This window comes from Chionomys nivalis, chromosome 9 (assembly GCF_950005125.1).
Source record: "Chionomys nivalis chromosome 9, mChiNiv1.1, whole genome shotgun sequence".
NCBI lineage: Eukaryota > Metazoa > Chordata > Mammalia > Rodentia > Cricetidae > Chionomys > Chionomys nivalis.
In genome coordinates, this window is record NC_080094.1 from 20564016 (window position 1) to 20582093 (window position 18078).

General features: G+C 48.3%; 1 long non-coding RNA gene across 1 annotated transcript; it reads right to left on the reverse strand.

The window, feature by feature from the left end:
• Positions 1-575: 575 nt before the first annotated feature.
• Positions 576-17740, reverse strand: LOC130881037 (uncharacterized). The gene is made up of 3 exons (XR_009057695.1): positions 17615-17740; positions 4109-4175; positions 576-701 (listed from the first exon to the last, which is right to left on the reverse strand). It is a non-coding gene; the product is annotated as an uncharacterized LOC130881037 (long non-coding RNA).
• Positions 17741-18078: the final 338 nt, after the last annotated feature.

The following is an 18078-nucleotide window of genomic DNA, read 5'->3' on the forward strand; positions in this document are numbered from 1 at the left end:
GGGACTAGGGAGGAGGTCTCAGATGGAGACAGAAGGCTTCAGGGAAGGTGGTGAGGTAGGTCGAGTGACATTAGGAAATGAAGTGTATGCCTGGCATGGCGGTACATGCCTTGAATTCTAGCACTCAAGAGGCAAAGGCAGGTGGATCTCTGAGTTTCTGGACAGCCAGAAGTACATGGAGAGACTCTATACCAAAAATAAATAAATAAATAAATAAATAAATAAATAAATAATAATAAAAAATTAAGAGGGCCAGGCGATGATGGTGTCTGGACAGCCAGAAGTACATGGAGAGACTCTATACCAAAAATAAATAAATAAATAATAAAAAATTATAAAGGCCAGGCGATGATGGTGTACACCTTTAATCCCAGCACGCAGGTGGATCTCTTTGAGTTCAAGGCCAACCTGGTCTACAGAGTGAGTTCCAGGACAGCCAGAGCTGTTATACAGAGAAACTTTGTCTGGGAGGGAGGGAGGGAGGGAGGGAGGGAGGGAGGGAGGGAGGGAGGGAGGGAGGGAGGGAGGGAAGATGGAAGATAGAAAGCTGGGGAATTGGCTCAGTTGGTGATGTGCTTGCCACTCCAGCGTGAAGACCCAAGCTTGAATACCCAGGACCCACATAAAAAGCCAGGCAAATCCAACTCTGGGAAGACAAAAGACTGGAGCATCCTGCTGAGTTCCAGGTTCAGGGACAGACCCTGTGTCCAGAAAATAAGATAAAGAGTGATTGAGGGAGACACTTGATATCAAACTCTGTCCTCCATACACACATGCACATACATGCATGAACACACAGAAACAGAATTCATGAGGACAGAGGCTCAGGCCTTCCCAGACAGACCAGCAGGGGCTGAATTTGGAGGGGGGAGAGAGTCAAGGGGGGAACAGAGGTCTCTGCCAGGAAGGTCTCAGGAGCCCAGCAGGGAGAGTGCTTCCAGAAGGACAAAGAGGCCATGCCAGGAGGCCAGGGGACACCAAGGCTGATTGGTGGCCCTAGACTTGGGCTTTGGGGCCAGTTTGCAGGGTTTCAGAGGACCTGAAGAAGAGTCAGAAATGAGGGTGACCAAGGGACCACTCAGTGTGGGAGAAGGCCAGAGAGGACGATGGGATCGAGAAGAATATCTGCATACCAATTTTCCCAGAGGAAGATACCTGTGAGACCCAATTCACTGCAGAGCGAAGTGCCATTAGCTAAATGAGGCCTTCCAAGGGAGGAGGCCGCTGGGGAAGGAGCTATCTTCCAGATAGAAGTCCATATGTGTTTTTTTATAGAGAAACCTGTGCCCTGCTTCCTTCCAGGGAATGTACATGGGCCCTTTGTGACTTAACTGTGTCTTCCCTTTAGCAGGAATCTCCATCCTGTTTGTGTTTGAATGAGACAGCCTGGGACAGCTGGTGGGTGGTTGCCAAAGAAGTATGTTCTGATTTTAAATAAAATGCCTGAAATGTAAGGTCAATAATTCTTAGCCTAAAAGCTTGCAACCGGTGGAATACACAAACACCATGTATGCAAACTAAGTGTGGCCGGGGGAAAGGGGTTGGGAAGGATAGGGTGTGTCTGGTGGCTTGGTCACCAAGGGCAAGGGCCCCAGTGAGACACGGGGCTCCACTGTGGACCCAGGGTTTGTAGCCAATGACCGGTGCCAGGGTATCACCATCTCTAATTCTCCAGGCAGATGAACCCCAAGCCCATTGAGCAGACTCGTGATTAGAGACTGGTGTGCAGCACTGTGCAGACAGAGGGGGACTCCAGTCTGCTTCCATCAACCCTCGGGTGTCCATGATCCCCACAGGTTATGCTGGGGCTCCCATTCTGCCTTTCCTATAAGCACCAGGTTAGATTTGAGGATTCTGCTTGGGGGATCTCTCCTTGGAACTTAGAAGACAAGGGATGGGCCTTTTCTGAGGGTGGAGGATCAAGCAGTATCAGGTTCTAGAAGAATCCTTTGGATGCCCTGCTCCTACCAGGTCTTACCTACCCCTCCCTGGGGCGCAGGATACGGCATTGTGAATTATTCCCAGTCTGTTCTCTCCACATAGACTCTGCCACTTGGTTTAGCTTTGATTCCCATCTTAAAGCTTTGGGGACTCACGAACCTTTGCTTTTTCAAGCCCCAGAGCCAGTCCTGGAGAGCCGTGGCTTTCTTTTCCCAGGCCATGGTTTAGACATTACTCCTAACAACTGCTTTCTGTGCCTGGAACTCACAAAAGCCCACCCAAGTGCCTCAGCCCAGGCAGGGCAGAAGACGGAGGTGCCAAGTCTACAGAGCAGTGTGCCCAGAAGCTCACACAGAGGGTAGAGAGTGAGGAAAAGGACATGAAAAATCAGAGTCCAAAGAGAGAAAAATCATTGCACGCTCTGCACAGTGTAGTAGGGGCACCCCACCCTCAGCAGTGAAGAGAGGGTGTGAGGGACGTTGTTTGAGAAAGCAAATCCACGTTCTTCTTTGTTTTATGTCATATATTAGCATCAAGTCCAGTTGGATTAAAGATTTCAATTAAAAAGCAAAACAAAACAAAAAAAAGCACACTTGAGTAAAGAGCTCTCCCGGAATTCTCTGGATGGGACTCCTAGGCTTCACAGTAAACAAAGCAAGTGCAAAGAAAAGAGAGAGAGGGTTTGAAATTTCTACATTTAATTGTAGGAAAATTGAAAATAATGTTGCAGCCCCATGCAGAGGCTGATATCCTCGGTGTTTAAGAGCCCACACAAATTGAGTTTTAAAAATTCAAGTCACTGCTGGATAAATGTAAACGGGTAGGAACACTCATTAACAGAAGATTAATTTCTTACAGCTCATAGGTTGAACCTATTTTCCAATGTCTAATTATTTTTTAAAAAGTAAATTAAAACAGCAGCAAGATAACACTGCCCGTCACTGAGTGAAGAGGGAAATTTTAATGAGAATACCCCATGCTGGCTAGGCTGTGAGGAAACACTCAGTTCTGGTGATGGGAATGTAAATTACTTCCGCCTTTGACCCAGTAATTACACTCATGGCGCCTCATCTGAGGGGAATAATCTCAGATTGACAAAAGATTTATGTACAAAGAGAAGTGTGGCCTTGTTTATAATAAAAAATAGAAAGAACCAAAATAACCAACTATCAGGAACATGCTAAGCAGATTGTTTTAGATTCACTCACGTGGACGATTCTTTAAAGACTAATTGTTTTTTTTTTTTTACAAAAAGCTCTGGACTATTCTTCATGGATTAATTGTATTTTTTTAAAAAAACTCTAGAAAATTCTTACAATATATATTTTTTTTAAAAAGTGAATAGCAACAGAGAAGCCAGAGTGAAATTGTATACAGGCTATAATTTCCACTGTGGAAACAAAAATTACATCCAAAAAAAAAAACCTTGCAAAAGTGCAGAGTGAGGCCCGGGTGCCAGGCGGTGTGAGAGCGCAGGGCTAGAAATGGGAGGTGCCCAGTGGGTCCTGGCTGCAGTCCCCAAGTCAAAACCATAATCTATGGACCAGAGGGCAGCCGAGTCTTGCTTCAGCCTGGCTCTCTGGTCCAGAAGAAGGGTTGCTGTGCCCCTGAGTTTACAGAAAAGAAGATGTTTGGTCAGTGTGTGCAGAGTACAGTGCTTGAGAAGACGCCAGAGAGGAAAGGGTGGTCTGCTGGGCCAGGACTCTGTCACAGGCCTTTTGTAGGGAGCCTGGGATTTTAATCCAAAATCAAGGAGGAGCCAGGGAAGGTTCGGGCTTTTACTTTTCACATAGATGACCATGTTAGTGAGGTCTCTCTTCTTGGCAATACCAAAGCCCAATAACTCAGCCACAAAAATAAAAGCAGAACATAAAATGGAGAAAACCAGAAACTGTGGCGAACAGAACGTACGAGAAAATGTATACCTCCCAGAGTTAGGCAAACAGTTCTTAAATTCACCTTGAGAGGACACAGTGATAAAAGCAGAAGCCCTAAAGGACAAACTAACAGGGCTGAGATGGGTCGGTGGGAGGAGAGACCAGACCCCCGCAAGATGTCCATAGTGGCATGCCTTTGTGCATGCATGCACGCACACACAATACATAAATAAATTAAATGAAAATATAAAAGAATAGATATAGCAGATCATAAGAATCAAGAAACTTACGCTGTTGTTGGCTCAGTGGTAGAGCACTCTCTCGCCGTGCCCAAGGCCCTGGGTTTGATCCTCAGCACTGCAGAAGATATAAAAACTTAAGCACTTGGAGAGAGCCACTAACAGAATAAAAAGACCAACCACAGACTGGAAGGAAATATTTACAAATAATATATCTAATGAAAGACTTGTTTGAAGTCTCAAAACTCAAATTTTTTTTTTAAATATTTATTTATTTATTATGTATACAATATTCTATCTGTGTGTATGCCTGCAGGCCAGAAGAGGGCACCAGACCCCTCTACAGATGGTTGTGAGCCACCATGTGGGTGCTGGGAATTGAACTCAGGACCTTTGGAAGAGCAGACAATGCTCTTAACCTCTGAACCATCTCTCCAGCCCCCTCAAAACTCAAATTTAAAAAAAAAAAAAAAAAAAAGCACAAATACAAAAAATAAACAAAAGATTTGAACAGACATGTCCTTCAAGATACACAGATGGGGGGCTGGAGAGATGGCTCAGAGGTTAAGAGCACTGACTGCTCTTCCAGAGGTCCTGAGTTCAATTCCCAGCAACCACATGGTGGCTCACAGCCATCTGTAATGAGGTCTGCTGCCCTCTTCTGGCCTGCAAGCATACATGGAAGGAATGTTGTATACATAATAAATAAATATTTTATTTTTTTTTTTTAAAAAAAGATATACAGGGGCTGGAGAGATGGCTCAGAGGTTAAGAGCATTGCCTGCTCTTCCAAAGGTCCTGAGTTCAATTCCCAGAAACCACATGGTGGCTTACAACCATCTGTAATGGGGTCTGGTGCCTTCTTCTGGCCTGCAGGCATACACATAGACAGAATATTGTATACATAATAAATAAATATTTTTTTAAAAAAAGATATACAGATGGAAACAAACATGAGAAAGCCTCAACACCATTTGGCAGCAGAGAAACTCAAGTTAAAATCACAAGAGGCAGGCTAGGAAGTTGACTCAGCAGGTAAGAGCACCTGGCCGCTTGCTCAAACATGAGAATCCCTGATGCCTGTGTTAAAGCTGGGCATGATCATGTGCTCTTATAGACTCAGCACGATGGGGGCAGAAACAGGAAGCTTGTTGACGCTTACTATCGACCCACCTAATTCCAGGTTCAATGAGAGATCCTGGTTCAGTGTGCAGTAATACGACAGAGGATAGGGCACCTAACAGCCTCCTCTGACCTCCACACACATGGCACGTACATGTACTAACACACAGGAAAGAAGAGAAAACCACTGGTGGTGCACATATTAGAATGTCCAAAATTAAAAGCAGTGACTTTGTCAAGTGTGGGTGGGAACATGGGCGACTGGCACTCTCACGGTTTGCAGGGTAGGAGTACGAAATGGCACAGACACTTTGGAAAAGAGGCCGGCCGCTTAAGATCACATTTACGGTATGGTCCAGTCATTCTTCTGGGAATTAACCAGAGACCTGAAAGTACGGGCCACTACAAAGACTGGCCCATGACCATTCAGAGAAGTTTTATCTGTAAAAGCCCCAAACTAGAAACTTCCCACACATCCAGCCCTGGGAGAATGGGTAAGCCATCACAATGGACGGCCAGCCATCAGTGAATGTGGATAAGCTACTCACACAACATGGAGAACCTCAAATAATGACAGAGGAAAGAAGCCAAATGAAACTATAGTAAATGGGCTATGGGTCCTTCTGCCTAAAACTGTAGAATCCTACAGATGGTTTGTAGCGGCAGGATCAGCAGTTGCCTGGGGAACGGAGGGAGAGGGGTAGGCAGGATGGAGTGTGAGGAGTCACAAAGGACTTAAGGAATCCCAGGAGTTGATGGGTATGGCCATTTTCTTGGTTTGTGATAAGGGTATACAGGTGTCAAAATCCATCTGATAGTACATTTTGTGTGTTGATTTATTTGCGTGTAAGCTAGACCTCAGCACACACATATGATAAAATGGTTTCTATGTTGCCATGACTAAGTAGTACACATTCTCCATCTCTCACTTCTCCAGTTTTCCAGAAGCTTGAAAGAATTCTGCTCTCCTTGAGCCAGTGAATCCCTGTGTCTGTTGCTTGCCATCAGAACTGTCCTAGGAAGAATGGATCTACCACTTCGAATGTGCCAGAAGACAGGTGGGGAGTGTCACCTCATTCTGGGGACTCAGAAATGGGGGTGAGCTGTCAGAAAGAGGTTTCCTAGAGAAGCTGCTACTTGAGTTGCTGTCTCAAAAAATGGGGACTTAGAGAGACCAGAAGGCTCTCCGACCGAGGGGACCAGGGCACAGAGCAGGAACCTAGCGGCAGGTGTTACAGCCTGTTAGGAGTCCCCGGAGTTTCAGATGAGATGGGACACAATGGGAAGGGCAGCTGAAAACATCCATGTGTCACAGCCCCTCACAGTTAAAGAACTTGAATCTAACCTTGTAGGCAATGCCAAACCAGAGAAGACTTTTGAGTGGGCAAGACTGAGTTATGAGTTGTTGTTTTTTTTGGGGGGGGGGTTTGTTTTGTTTTTTTTTTTTTTTTTGGTTTTTCGAGACAGGGTTTCTCTGTGGTTTTGGAGCCTGTCCTGGAACTAGCTCTTGTAGACCAGGCTGGTCTCGAACTCACAGAGATCCGCCTGCCTCTGCCTCCCAAGTGCTGGGATTAAAGGCGTGCGCCGTTATGAGTTGTTTTACCTTGTTTTATTCAGGGTCTCCTGTGACTCAGGCTGGCTTCAAATATACTACGTAGCCAAGAATGACCCTGAGCTTCTGACCTTCTGGTCTTCTTGCCTCAACCTGCCAAGAGCTGGCATTACAGGTGATTGTTACCATGCAGTGCTGGAACTTGAAGCCGGGGCTTCATGCTTGCACGCTGCCCTCTGAGCTCATCCCTAGTCTCTGAGTTAGGTTTTATGGAGCTCTCCCTGGGATTTGGAGAAGGAAACAGAGTGAAGCTGACTTTGAGAGGCCTGTGGACACCTGGGAGAACTGACCAGCAGGGGCCTAGGTCTAATAGCTTGGCTCTCAGGATATCTCAATTGAGATATGAGGTGCTCACTGAAAATCTAACCCTCCTCAGGGAAATAAAGAGGTAACAAGTTCCCAGGCAGCGTTCTCAGGGCCTTTACACCACCATTTCAGAGGCTGGAGGAGCCCAAGACTCTCGCAACAGCATCAGAGAAAAAGAAATGTCAGCACCACATGGCACGTGAGCAGAGCAGGCAGACCAGGTTGCCATGGAAACCGAGCTAGTGAACCATTTCTAGGAGAATGGGATCAGCAGGACCAAATGTAGCAGAAAATCCAAACCGATGAAGGCCGAATCTTTCCTTCTGATCTGGCAATTAGTAGAACACTGATGAGCTAATGAGAACAAGTTCCTGAGACCGCAGACCAGGCAGGGTGTGGTGACAGAGACAGTTTAGAAGCAGGGTAGGCCAGCGTTTGTGATGGGGCGTGCCCTGGAAGGGATGTGTCAGATAAAACCCTTGAGCTCCTGCACTCCGAATGGACTGGATGGCAATGGAGAGATCCTGCCATGGGCTAGGGCTTGCAAGTGGAAGACTGGGAGCTGACCCGGGACACTTGCATCTCACAGATGTGTTCTGCCCTGAGAGCTTGGTTTACAGCAAAAAAGAAAAAAAAATTAAGACGTCTCATAGCTGACTGAACTCATTATGTAGCCAAGAAAGGATGACCTCGAACTCCTGGTCCTCCTGCCTTCCTGGGATGCTGGGGTTGCAGGCACGGGCCAGGGAGCCCAGGTTTTGCAGTGCCAGTAATAGGACCCAGAGATTGATGCATACTGGGCAAGCTGTTTACCAGCTAAGCCGGAGAGTGTCTCTTCAAACAGAAACAGGTACAGGAGAAACTGTCCCACATCAGGAGCGTGACAGAGGACAGATCTGAGCCAGGCAATCCAGACACACAGTGTGCCATCCCTGGGATAAACAAGCGGGGTGTCCTAGAGACAGATGGACTGGACCCTGAAGCGCCGTCATAAGTGCAGACCTCAGGCAGGACAGAAACAGGTGTGGCCTGTACACCAGAGGTCACAGGGCCCACTAGGAGCTGCAGCACTAGAGATGCCAACACAGGGCAAGATTCCAGAGGCTGGAGGAGAGGGACAGACAGATGTGGGCTGGAGGGCCTGCCAGCTCAGGACACAGAGCACCCCAAAGGCTGAATAACAGTGGCCCATGCCCAAGGAAACCAAGGAGCTGGCTTACCCATGGGGAGGCTTTGGGGATCTTTTCCAGAGCAGCTCCAGGGGACACTAGGGAACTCTGACCAAAGGAGACAAACTGGACTCTGGGATGAGAGCTGCCAGACTAGGAAGTAGAGTCTTGGCTGTGTAGCCAAGGCTGGTCTTTAACCATTGCCTGCTTGCTTCTGCCACCTGAGTGCTGGGATCACAAACTCCACGACACTAGGCTTCCGAGGAGTTTGTTATTGCTGCTGGTGGTGTAGTTTGGTTTTTTGAGACAGGATCTCACTATGTAGCCCTGGCTATCCTGGAACTCACCATATAGACCACACTAGCTTCAAACTCAGAGATTAGTCTTCTTCTGTCTCTTAAGTGCTAGGATTATAGGTGTGCATCATCAGACCCAGCCAGGTAGGTATTTTTAAATAGACAATCTTAAAAATCAATATTTAAAAAAATAAAAAGATAAAGCCATGCAGTGGTGGCACACACCTTTAATCCCAGCACTCGGGAGATAGAGGCAGGTGGATCCCTGTGAGTTCGAGGCCAGCCTGATTTACAAGAGCTAGTTCCAGGACAGACTTCAAAGCTACAGAGAAACCCTGTCTCAAAAACAAAAATAAATAAATAGATAAATAAATATATAAGATTTATATGGTGCAAAATTCAAAAGAAACTGCCCGGTGAAAAGCCTGTCTCCTGTCCTTCTTGCCCCTGGGTCCCCTTCACAGAGGCAGCTAGCACAGAAAATAAAACTCATGCTGTAGAAATCTGGAACCTAGAACCAAAAAATAAGCTTGCCATACTGACACTTGAAGGAAGGATGGCACCAAGTGAGGGAGGCAGCAGAGGCACCAGCAGGCTTGGGGGGCACTGTGCAGCTGTGGAAATGAGTGGACGAGAATATGCATTTTATTGAATGGCAAAAATTGAATCATTTTCCCTCTGCCAAGAAACATGAGCTGAACGTCTTCCGGGGCTCAGTAGCAACTGGCGTCCACAGCGTCCTGCCTCACTCCATAGCTGGAGCCCCCGTCTTCCTCCTTTGAAGGGCCTCAGCACCTGGCAAAGTGCACGAAGCCTGGCAGCTGCCGATAAACACTCACATAAAGTGAGTGGCTCAGTCTTTCCTAATTACCGAAATCAACTAAGCGTCAAAGGGGACATTACTGAACCTTCTGGACCTGGGGAAAGAGGGAGGGAGGCTATGCTGGGGAGGGGTTCTAGGTTTCTCACAGGACAACACTGTCTCCCAAACCTCTGCGAGCCCCCTTCATGACATGCCCTTTAATCTCAGTAGCATCCCACTTTGTGGAAGCAGGTGTTAGACTGGGGAGAGCTGTGAGGGCTGGGGGACTCAGGCAGGGCTTCTCTGCCCCCCATTCCTCCTCTCTGTGACTCCTGGCAGATGGCTTCCTTGATGTCTGTCCGCTAATAGTCTGCAGTAGACAGACATGCCCTCCTTTTTTTCTCCGTTTTGGGTGCCCTGGTTCCCACCTAGGGCCCCATTGTTCTGTATGCTCTCATCCTGGAACCACAGCAAGAGACAGGTGGGAGCGTAGGGTGTCCCTGAAGACAAACTCCAAGAGGCTGACAGGTAGGAGCTGGGGCCTGGGTCCCAGTGGCACCCAAGGGAAGGTGTTTCCAGAAGGTGGGCATGGTTACTGAGGACTGTGAGCTGCCAAGTCTGGTGGGAGTCAGGAAGGAACGATGCTCCTGAGTGTGGCCTTGCGGGGGGGGGGGGGGGCCTTGGGGGTCATTTGAGAACAACCGACAGGAATGGGGTGGGTCCAGTGGATACCGGTCCTCATGGAGCAGGAGAGGGGAGCATTAAGCATGTGACAGTTGGAGAGCAGATGGAGCTGAGGGTACGGACACGGGGATTATCATCAGATAATCACAGGGGTTAGGTTGAGCCTGACTTAATTAAAGCAGCTCTCTTTCATGTGGAATATGACCCTGGTGTCCTTGCAGAGGCTTAGCGGTCTCCATCTATGGATGAGGGTAGTCTTGTAGGTCTCCATCTATGGATGAGGGTAGTCTTGTAGGTACCCTCATGTTATTCTGCCTCTCTTCCCACCCCTGGTCCACCACCTGTGGTTCCCAGTGACAAGTGCTGGGTGTACCCGATTAGGTAAACACCTGGGAGCACGCTACGCCTGGCCAGTGTGGCTCGCTGAATCTTTAATCACGTTTGCATGCTGTATAGAAATTTCTAATATATAGAACAATTTCAGCCCTCTAGAAGGTTCTATTGCACCCTCCTCCCAGAAGACTTTATCACCCTACAGCTTTGCTTGTTCTTGAACTTCATGTGATTGATTCAGTGGCTTCTTTCATGAAATGTATGTTGTATGTCTGTGAGATTCAGCCATGTGTGTGTGCCTGTGTGTGATTGCATGTGTGGGGGGGTGCGTGTGTGTGTGTGCACGTGTGTATTCCTGGGGGTAGATACACGTGGAGTCCACAGGTCAATACCAGGTGTTATTCCTCAAGAGCCATCTTTCACCTCCCCAGTGCTGAGATTGCGAGTGTATGATACCACAGCCAGATTTTTACAGGGTCTTGGGATCGAACGCAGGACGTCATGATTGTGCAGCGAGCACGTTATCGACTGAGCCATGGCCCCAGGCCCTATAATTTCTCGTTTCACATAGGATTCCTTCATGTGAATACATCAGTGGGCCCATCTATCTATCCATCTTCTGTCGCTGAGTGTGTGGGTGGTTCCCAGAGCTAGGGTGTGACTGGTGAGGATGCTATGGACACTCTGAATGCACCCACCCCGGGGACCCTATACATCCAGTTCTGTTTGGCATATTCTCAAGATGGAGCTGCTTCTGTAGGGATTAACAAAGCTGCTAAACCAATTTGCATGCTACAGAGAGTTTTCTTTTTTAACTTGGTTTGGCTGGGGTATAATTTATATAGCATAGCCATGACCTTCACTCTTTTGCTGTGCAGATTTTAACAAACACGTATAACTACACAACCCCACAGAATGTAGCTATAAACATGGAGCTAAGGGTCAGGTCAGCAGTAGAACCCCTGGCCCTGGATTCCCCCAGCACTAAATAAAATAAAATAGATAAAAGCCTGCACAGATTTCACCGTGGATAACAAGGTCTGGCTAGCTACATACATTTTTTAAAGGAGGCATAGTAGCTAGTCTGTAATTCCACACTACTCTAGACACGGGCAGGAAGGTCAGAGGTCCAGCATCAGCTTAAGCCAGCAAGTCCCTGTTTCAAAATGCCAAGAGGTCAGAGGACTCAAGTTTCACTCCCAGCACCCACACAGGGCAACTCTCAAAGTGACTGGACCTCCAGCCCTAGGGGACCCAAATGTCTGTGACCTCCACAGGCACTCGCACTTATGAACACAGACGCACATAGACACAATTATTAAAAAATAATGAAATAAGCTGGACAGTGGTGACACACACCTTAAATCCCAGTGCTGGGGTGGGGATGGGAGTGCAGAAGCAGGAGGTTCTCTGAGATTGAGACCAGCCTGGTCTGCAGAGCGAGTTCCAGGACAGCCAGGGCCACACAGAGAAACCTTGTCTCAAAAAACCAAAAAGAAATAATAATAATAATATGATAATAATAATAATATAAATATTTGTGAGCCAAAAGAGGGCAAAAGAGAGATACTTACCAGAGACAGTGTGGTTTGGGGACCAAACCAGGCAGGGCTTTGTGGTGTGGAAAGTCATTTTGTATATGTGTTGATTTTATTGGTTAATAAATAAAGAAGATGCTTTTGGTCAACGGCTTAACAGCGTATAGCCAGGCTAGAAGATATATATAGAGAGAGAGTTGGCAGAGTCAGGGAGACACCATGTAGCCATCTGAGAGGAAAGATGCAAGCTGTTAGCCGGAACCTTGCCGGTAAGCCACGAGTCTCATGGTAAAATATAAAATAATGGAAATGGGTTAATTCTAGATGTAAGAGCTAGCTAGCAATACACTTAAGCTATGGGCCAAACAGTGTCGCAAATAATATATCTTCTGAGTAACTATTTCGGGTCTAAGCGGCTGGGAACAAACGAGCAGCTTCCGACAACAGCTCCGCATGTTAGACCACACTTCAATACCGAGTTACATCCCAAAGCCTAGCTTTTTCCATTTTTACTTTGAACAAGGTCTTGCTCAGTTTCCTGGGCAAGCCTCAGATTTGTAATCTTCCTCTTCGGCCTCTGGAGCCGGTGGAACTACAGGTTTGGCTCACTACACCGGGTGTGCCAAGCAGCTTGGGAAGACTGGACCGCTTTGCGTTGGATCATGAACATCCATTCCCTTGCTCCCTGTCTGGGCGGCTCAGCGTCATGTGGGGTTGGGAGTGTTGCACATTGCAGCAGTGCTGGCGAGACTTTGGAAGTTCTAATGTTCAGCCCACGAGTGTCAGGTCCGCTGGGAGGCTGCTGAGTGGGGAAAGGAACGATGGGTTCCCGGCTGGAGGGGGAGCGGATTAGCTAGGGTGACTTTCGCTGTGATACAACACCATGATTAAAGCAACTGGGGAAGGAATGGGTTTATTTGGCTCACACTTCCACATCACTGTCTATGAAGGAAGTCAGGACAGGAACTCAAACAGGGCAGGAACCTAGAGGCAGGGAGGCCATGGAGGGACACTACTTACTGGCTTGATCCTCATAGCTTGCACAGCCTGCTTTCTATTGCTCAGGACCACCTGCCCAGGGATGTCCCCACCCATGGGGACTGGGTCCTGCCACATTAATTATTAACTTAAAAATGCCCTACAGGCTTGTCTACAGCTCAATCTAATGGAGGCCATTTCTCAGTTGAGGCTCCATCCTTTCAGATGATTCTAGCCTGTGTTAAGTCAACATAAAACTGGCCAGCAAAGGAAGTAAGACCACAGCAGACAAGCCTGGACCCCTGGGGCTGGGAAGAGCCTGGTGCACCCACCAGGGTCATGGCTCAAGGACGCAGTGGGTGGCAGAATCCCAACAGGACTCAAAGCATGTTCCTTGAAGCTGACCAGTCATCATAGCTGAGTTCCCTGACCCAGCAGAAGACTCTGTGACAAGAATTTAAGTGCCATCAACTTATTTAAGCTGCTAAGGGCTTACAGCACCAGGGTCGAGGACAGGGGTGGGAACGGAGGGACCCAGAGACAGGTAAGAAATCAAGGAAGACGACAGCCCTGGGACCTTGCAGAGAAGAGCTGTTTAGGGGTTTCAGACACAGGAACACTTGACGACAACACTGGCCAGGGAGGTTTCAAATGCCCTGGGAGCTCAGAGTGACTCAAAGCGGTTGTCAAGTGTGTAAAGCCAGGCCTAAGCCAAACCTGGAGTGGGGTCTGAAGCCAGCTGGAGAACCCACACTGATAATAACAAGACCCAGCTGAGTAGCGGGATTAGAAGGGAACAATACCTCAGTGTTGGGCTGAGCTGAGTGAAGGAATTAGGCCTCACTGGTAACTTTATCCCCATAGCCTAGAAGAACTTGCAGGGGGTCCCAGGAAGGCCAGCTAAATCCTGTCCCACTTCGCTGTGCACCACGTTGAAAGTTCCCAGGAAGAAGGTGGCTGGGAGAGCTGGGAGCCTGGTGACCACTGAGAATGCCTCAGGGACAGGGGAGACTGTGGCAGGAGAGTGAGACAGGATGGCTTACTAGAGAAACTTGCCCAGGAGGACGCGGCCATGGACGGAAGGAAGCAGCTAAGCACTTCTGTGGGAGGAAAGGAGAAGAGAAATGGGAGGGAAAGGGTGCGAGGCCAGGAGGAGACAGGCACAGGAAGGTGCTGGCTCCTGACTGGAGAGGCCCGAGAGGGAGGGACTGGCCACAACAGCCTCCATTTGCCCACCCAGGGACACAGGCATCAGAACAGCTGTGGTGATGGGAAGGGAAGAAGCTGGGAGACCAGGGAAGGGGCGGTTGAACGGCCCTTAGGAACCAGCTGAAGTAGGAGGAAATCAATCTGTGCTGGCGCCAATCAGTCAGCACGGCGATGTGATAGGCGTCCTTCAGCCAACGCCAGATGTTCCTGGGCTTCAACCCCACCACCATCTTGTTTAGTCTGCCTGGCAACCCAGCTCCCTGTCATTTGCAGAGAAACTGATTCCCAGGGAGAGGAAACCAGGGGCCTGAGTGTTGCAATACACCGGGGCAGTCCTGGGCCCTTGTGCCGTCACACACCATGAAAGTATAATGTCCTTCCCCAGATCTCCAGCCCAAAATGCACAGAGCCCACTCCCTGGAAGCCCAGAGCGGGTTTAGGTCCAATTGGACTTGATCAGCTCTCCAAGATTTCTCAGGGAAGCTTCAGAGGTGACGTGTGAGGGGTCTGGGTCACGCGGGGCCTTGAACAGCAAGTGTGGTGGTTTTAAACTATGTCTGCAAATTCTTTGGCAAGCCTCCCTCCAGAAGCAGAGCCCAAGGTGGCCAGGACCCCGTGACTCGCCGCTGCCAACAGGACAAAACAGGATTGATAGCATGGAATTTGGGCATTATTACTTCTGTGGGGAGGGAGCAGCAGCCATGCCCTGGGAGGGACACTCTGAGAGAACACTGCAGGCCAAGGAACAGCGGCAGATAAATGATATTATGATATTTGGAAGTGGACAGCTACAGTAATGAAAACCTGAAGTTTGAGAATGGCCTCGGGAACACACAGCTGAGAGAAGCAAGACTGAAGAGAAAGAGAAAGAACTGAGGAGTCCTTTGGGAAAATGTCAAAAGACTTTTCCTCGGGGAGCCAGTGGTGAGGGCGGAAGGGGAGAAGCACACTGGAAATGGGGGTGATGGGAGGCACGGAGGCAGTGGGTGGCAGAGTTTGTGACTCCCACCTGCTCACAGCAACATAAACAGTCAGAAACGGCCTTGAGATGAGCTGGGCGAGGAGTTACAAGGTTTCCAGACAGAATGTTGGAGATGTGAAATGGGACTGAAAAGAGATAAACTAGTAGCTGTTCAACATGGAGAAACCAGGTCTGCATGGTTCCAACATGCTAGGCTTCTCCCAGAGACCCAGTGCTGAGGCTAAGACTCAGCTTTTGACTGGGACGTTGTTTAGAGGTAGGACACTTGACTGGTGTGTCCGAGAAGTAGGGTCTATGCCCAGCACCGGAAAGGGAAAGAAGACGCATTTGAGTAGAATGAAATTCAGAGAACCTTAGTCCACTTTGTGTGGCGGTGACCAAATCCCCCAGGCTGGGCTCTTCACTTGTTTTTGTTGTTGATTGTTTTTCTGAGATAATCTCACTGGGTGGTCCTGCTCGTCCTGAACTGGGATCCTCCTGTCTCGGCCTCCTGAGTGTGGGGATACCCAGCACGTGCCATGATACCCAGTTATTTTTGTTTTGGTTTTTGTTTTAAAAGACAGGGCTTCTCTGTAGCTTTGGACCTGTCCTGAAAATTGCTCTTGTAGACCAGGCTGGCTTCGAACTCACAGAGATACACCTGCCTCTGCCTTCCAAATGCCAGGATTAAAGGCATGCACCATCACTGTCCAGCCCCCAGCCTTTTTTTTTTTTTTTTTTTTTTTTTATTTATTTACTTGGCCAGTAATTCTGGAGCACTAAGAACATGGACTGAGAAATTTCAGCCTGGGTTTAATGTCCTCTTAACCTAGTTCTTGGTGAGCACCCAGGGCCCATATCCTGGCTCTAGTGCGAGAATGAACCGGCTCATGAACTAAGGCTGCTGGGGACCTACCCTTAAACAGTTTATTCGTCAAGTTCCAAATGATGAGGCAATTAACATGTAGTTTGCTGTCTTGCCAGTATTAACCTAGGGACAAGGAAATGCCATAAGTCTGCAGTGTCTTAGGTCCAACCCAAGGTTCCTGGACAAGCCAAGAAACAAGCAAGCAGAAAAACAAATGTAACCCAAAACCATCAGAAAAAAATTAAAAAACAGAAAAAAAATTAAAACAAACAAAAGGGGTGCAAAACAATGAGGCAAAAATGTTAAAGGGTTTTAATGTCTGTATCAGCTGTGCACTTAAAGTATCTCTCCCCGCAGAAGCAAAGTCAAACCTGGGCTGTGGTTTGGCTCCATTCACATCCTCTACTGGATGCTGTTAAGGATGAGTTCTGAGTGAAGTTTGTCTGCCCAGGAAGCCAGTGTGGAGAAGCCCCAGCCAGGAGGAAACAGAGAGATAACTGTATAAGGTCTGAGGCCACCAGGAAGTCATAGGGGACCTGGATCAACGGAGGTCAGTGTAGGATGAAGAGAAGTAGGAGCTGATGCTGAGGACAAAAGAGGTGCACAAGATGCTGCGACCTGTCAGGAGCAGGGGCTGAAAGGCCTTGGAGGTGGCATAGAAAGAGGGCAGCACAGATGGGCTGTGGGAGGCCAGAGGCAGGAAGAGTCAGGAGGCTCGGGCTCCTGCTGAGACCTCCAGCCGGCAGCTGCTGTGCTAATGAGAAATGCATTTCAATGTGAGAAGCTGACCCTCTGTGTGTGAAGCACCTGTGGAAGGCTCCAACCTGGCAGGACAGGGAAGGGAGGCTGCAGCGCCAGGAGGAGGGCAGGATGAGGGCATCCCAGGAGTGTGAAAGGTAGGAGAAGAGAGGCAGAGCCTCCCAAAATGAACTAGCCTCACCCTGGGCAGCTGGAGGGACAGACCAGAAGACGAAATGCCCATAAGAATGATGGAGCGGGAGCCAACCCAAACCATGGTTTAGAGAGAGATGAGGCTGCATGTATACATGCATGTACAAATCCTGCAAGTACAAATGCATGAACACACATGCACAGGCACACACGCATACCTTCCACATATACTCACATAAACCCCTGTATGCACTCATGTATATTTTGCATATTCACACACATACAGAAATGTCATGGAGCGCTCGAGAGATAGATCAGTGGTTAAGAATCCTGGCTGCCCTTCTAAAGGTCAGAAGTTCGATTCCTGGCAACCACAGTTTTGCTCTCAAAAAAAATGAGATTTTCGGGCGGTGGTGGCGCACGCCTTTAATCCCAGCACTTGGGAGGCAGAGACAGGCGGATCTCTGTGAGTTCGAGACCAGGCTGGTCTCCAAGAGCTAGTTCCAGGACAGGCTCCAAAACCACAGAGAAACCCTAGCTCGAAAAAACCAAAAAACAAAAAAACAAAAAAAAAACAAAACAAAAAAAAAAAAGAAATGTCATGGATATAGACATGTATGCCAGGTACACACACACATGCCAGTGCACACTTATGCATGCATGTACACCCTGAATGCATACATGCATACGCACGGCACTCCCTACATGTACATATGCACATCCACTCTACATGTGTGCATACACACATAGGTGTACACACTCTTCAGAACACATGTACACACACATACCTTGTATGTACAAAATATACAGATTGTTCTTCTTCTTCTTGGTCTTCTTCTTCTTGGACGCGAAAGGAGGATGCAAGACACAACAAAACCCACGTGGCGCGCGAGGTTTACTGCAGCGTGCGGGAGAGAAGGGGAAAAGAGGACGAATGGACGGCGTTCCAGCTTTTAAGGGGTCCTCCACGCACGTGCGTCAAACGCCACGTTCTGGGCCTGCGCAGCCTTTGCGTGGAATGCTAGGGGCTCCTGGGAAATGTAGTTCCCCAGGCGAGCTACGCTCAGGGGCCTTCTGGGGAATAACACAGATGGCACATTATACACACACAAATATAGCATACAGAGCACTCCTTGCATGCACATACACATGTACATAACATATCTTGTATACCTATACACACGTGCACACACAGCAGGAGTGATACACAAGCAAAAAGTTGAGTAGAAGTCGGGCGGTGGTGGCTCACGCC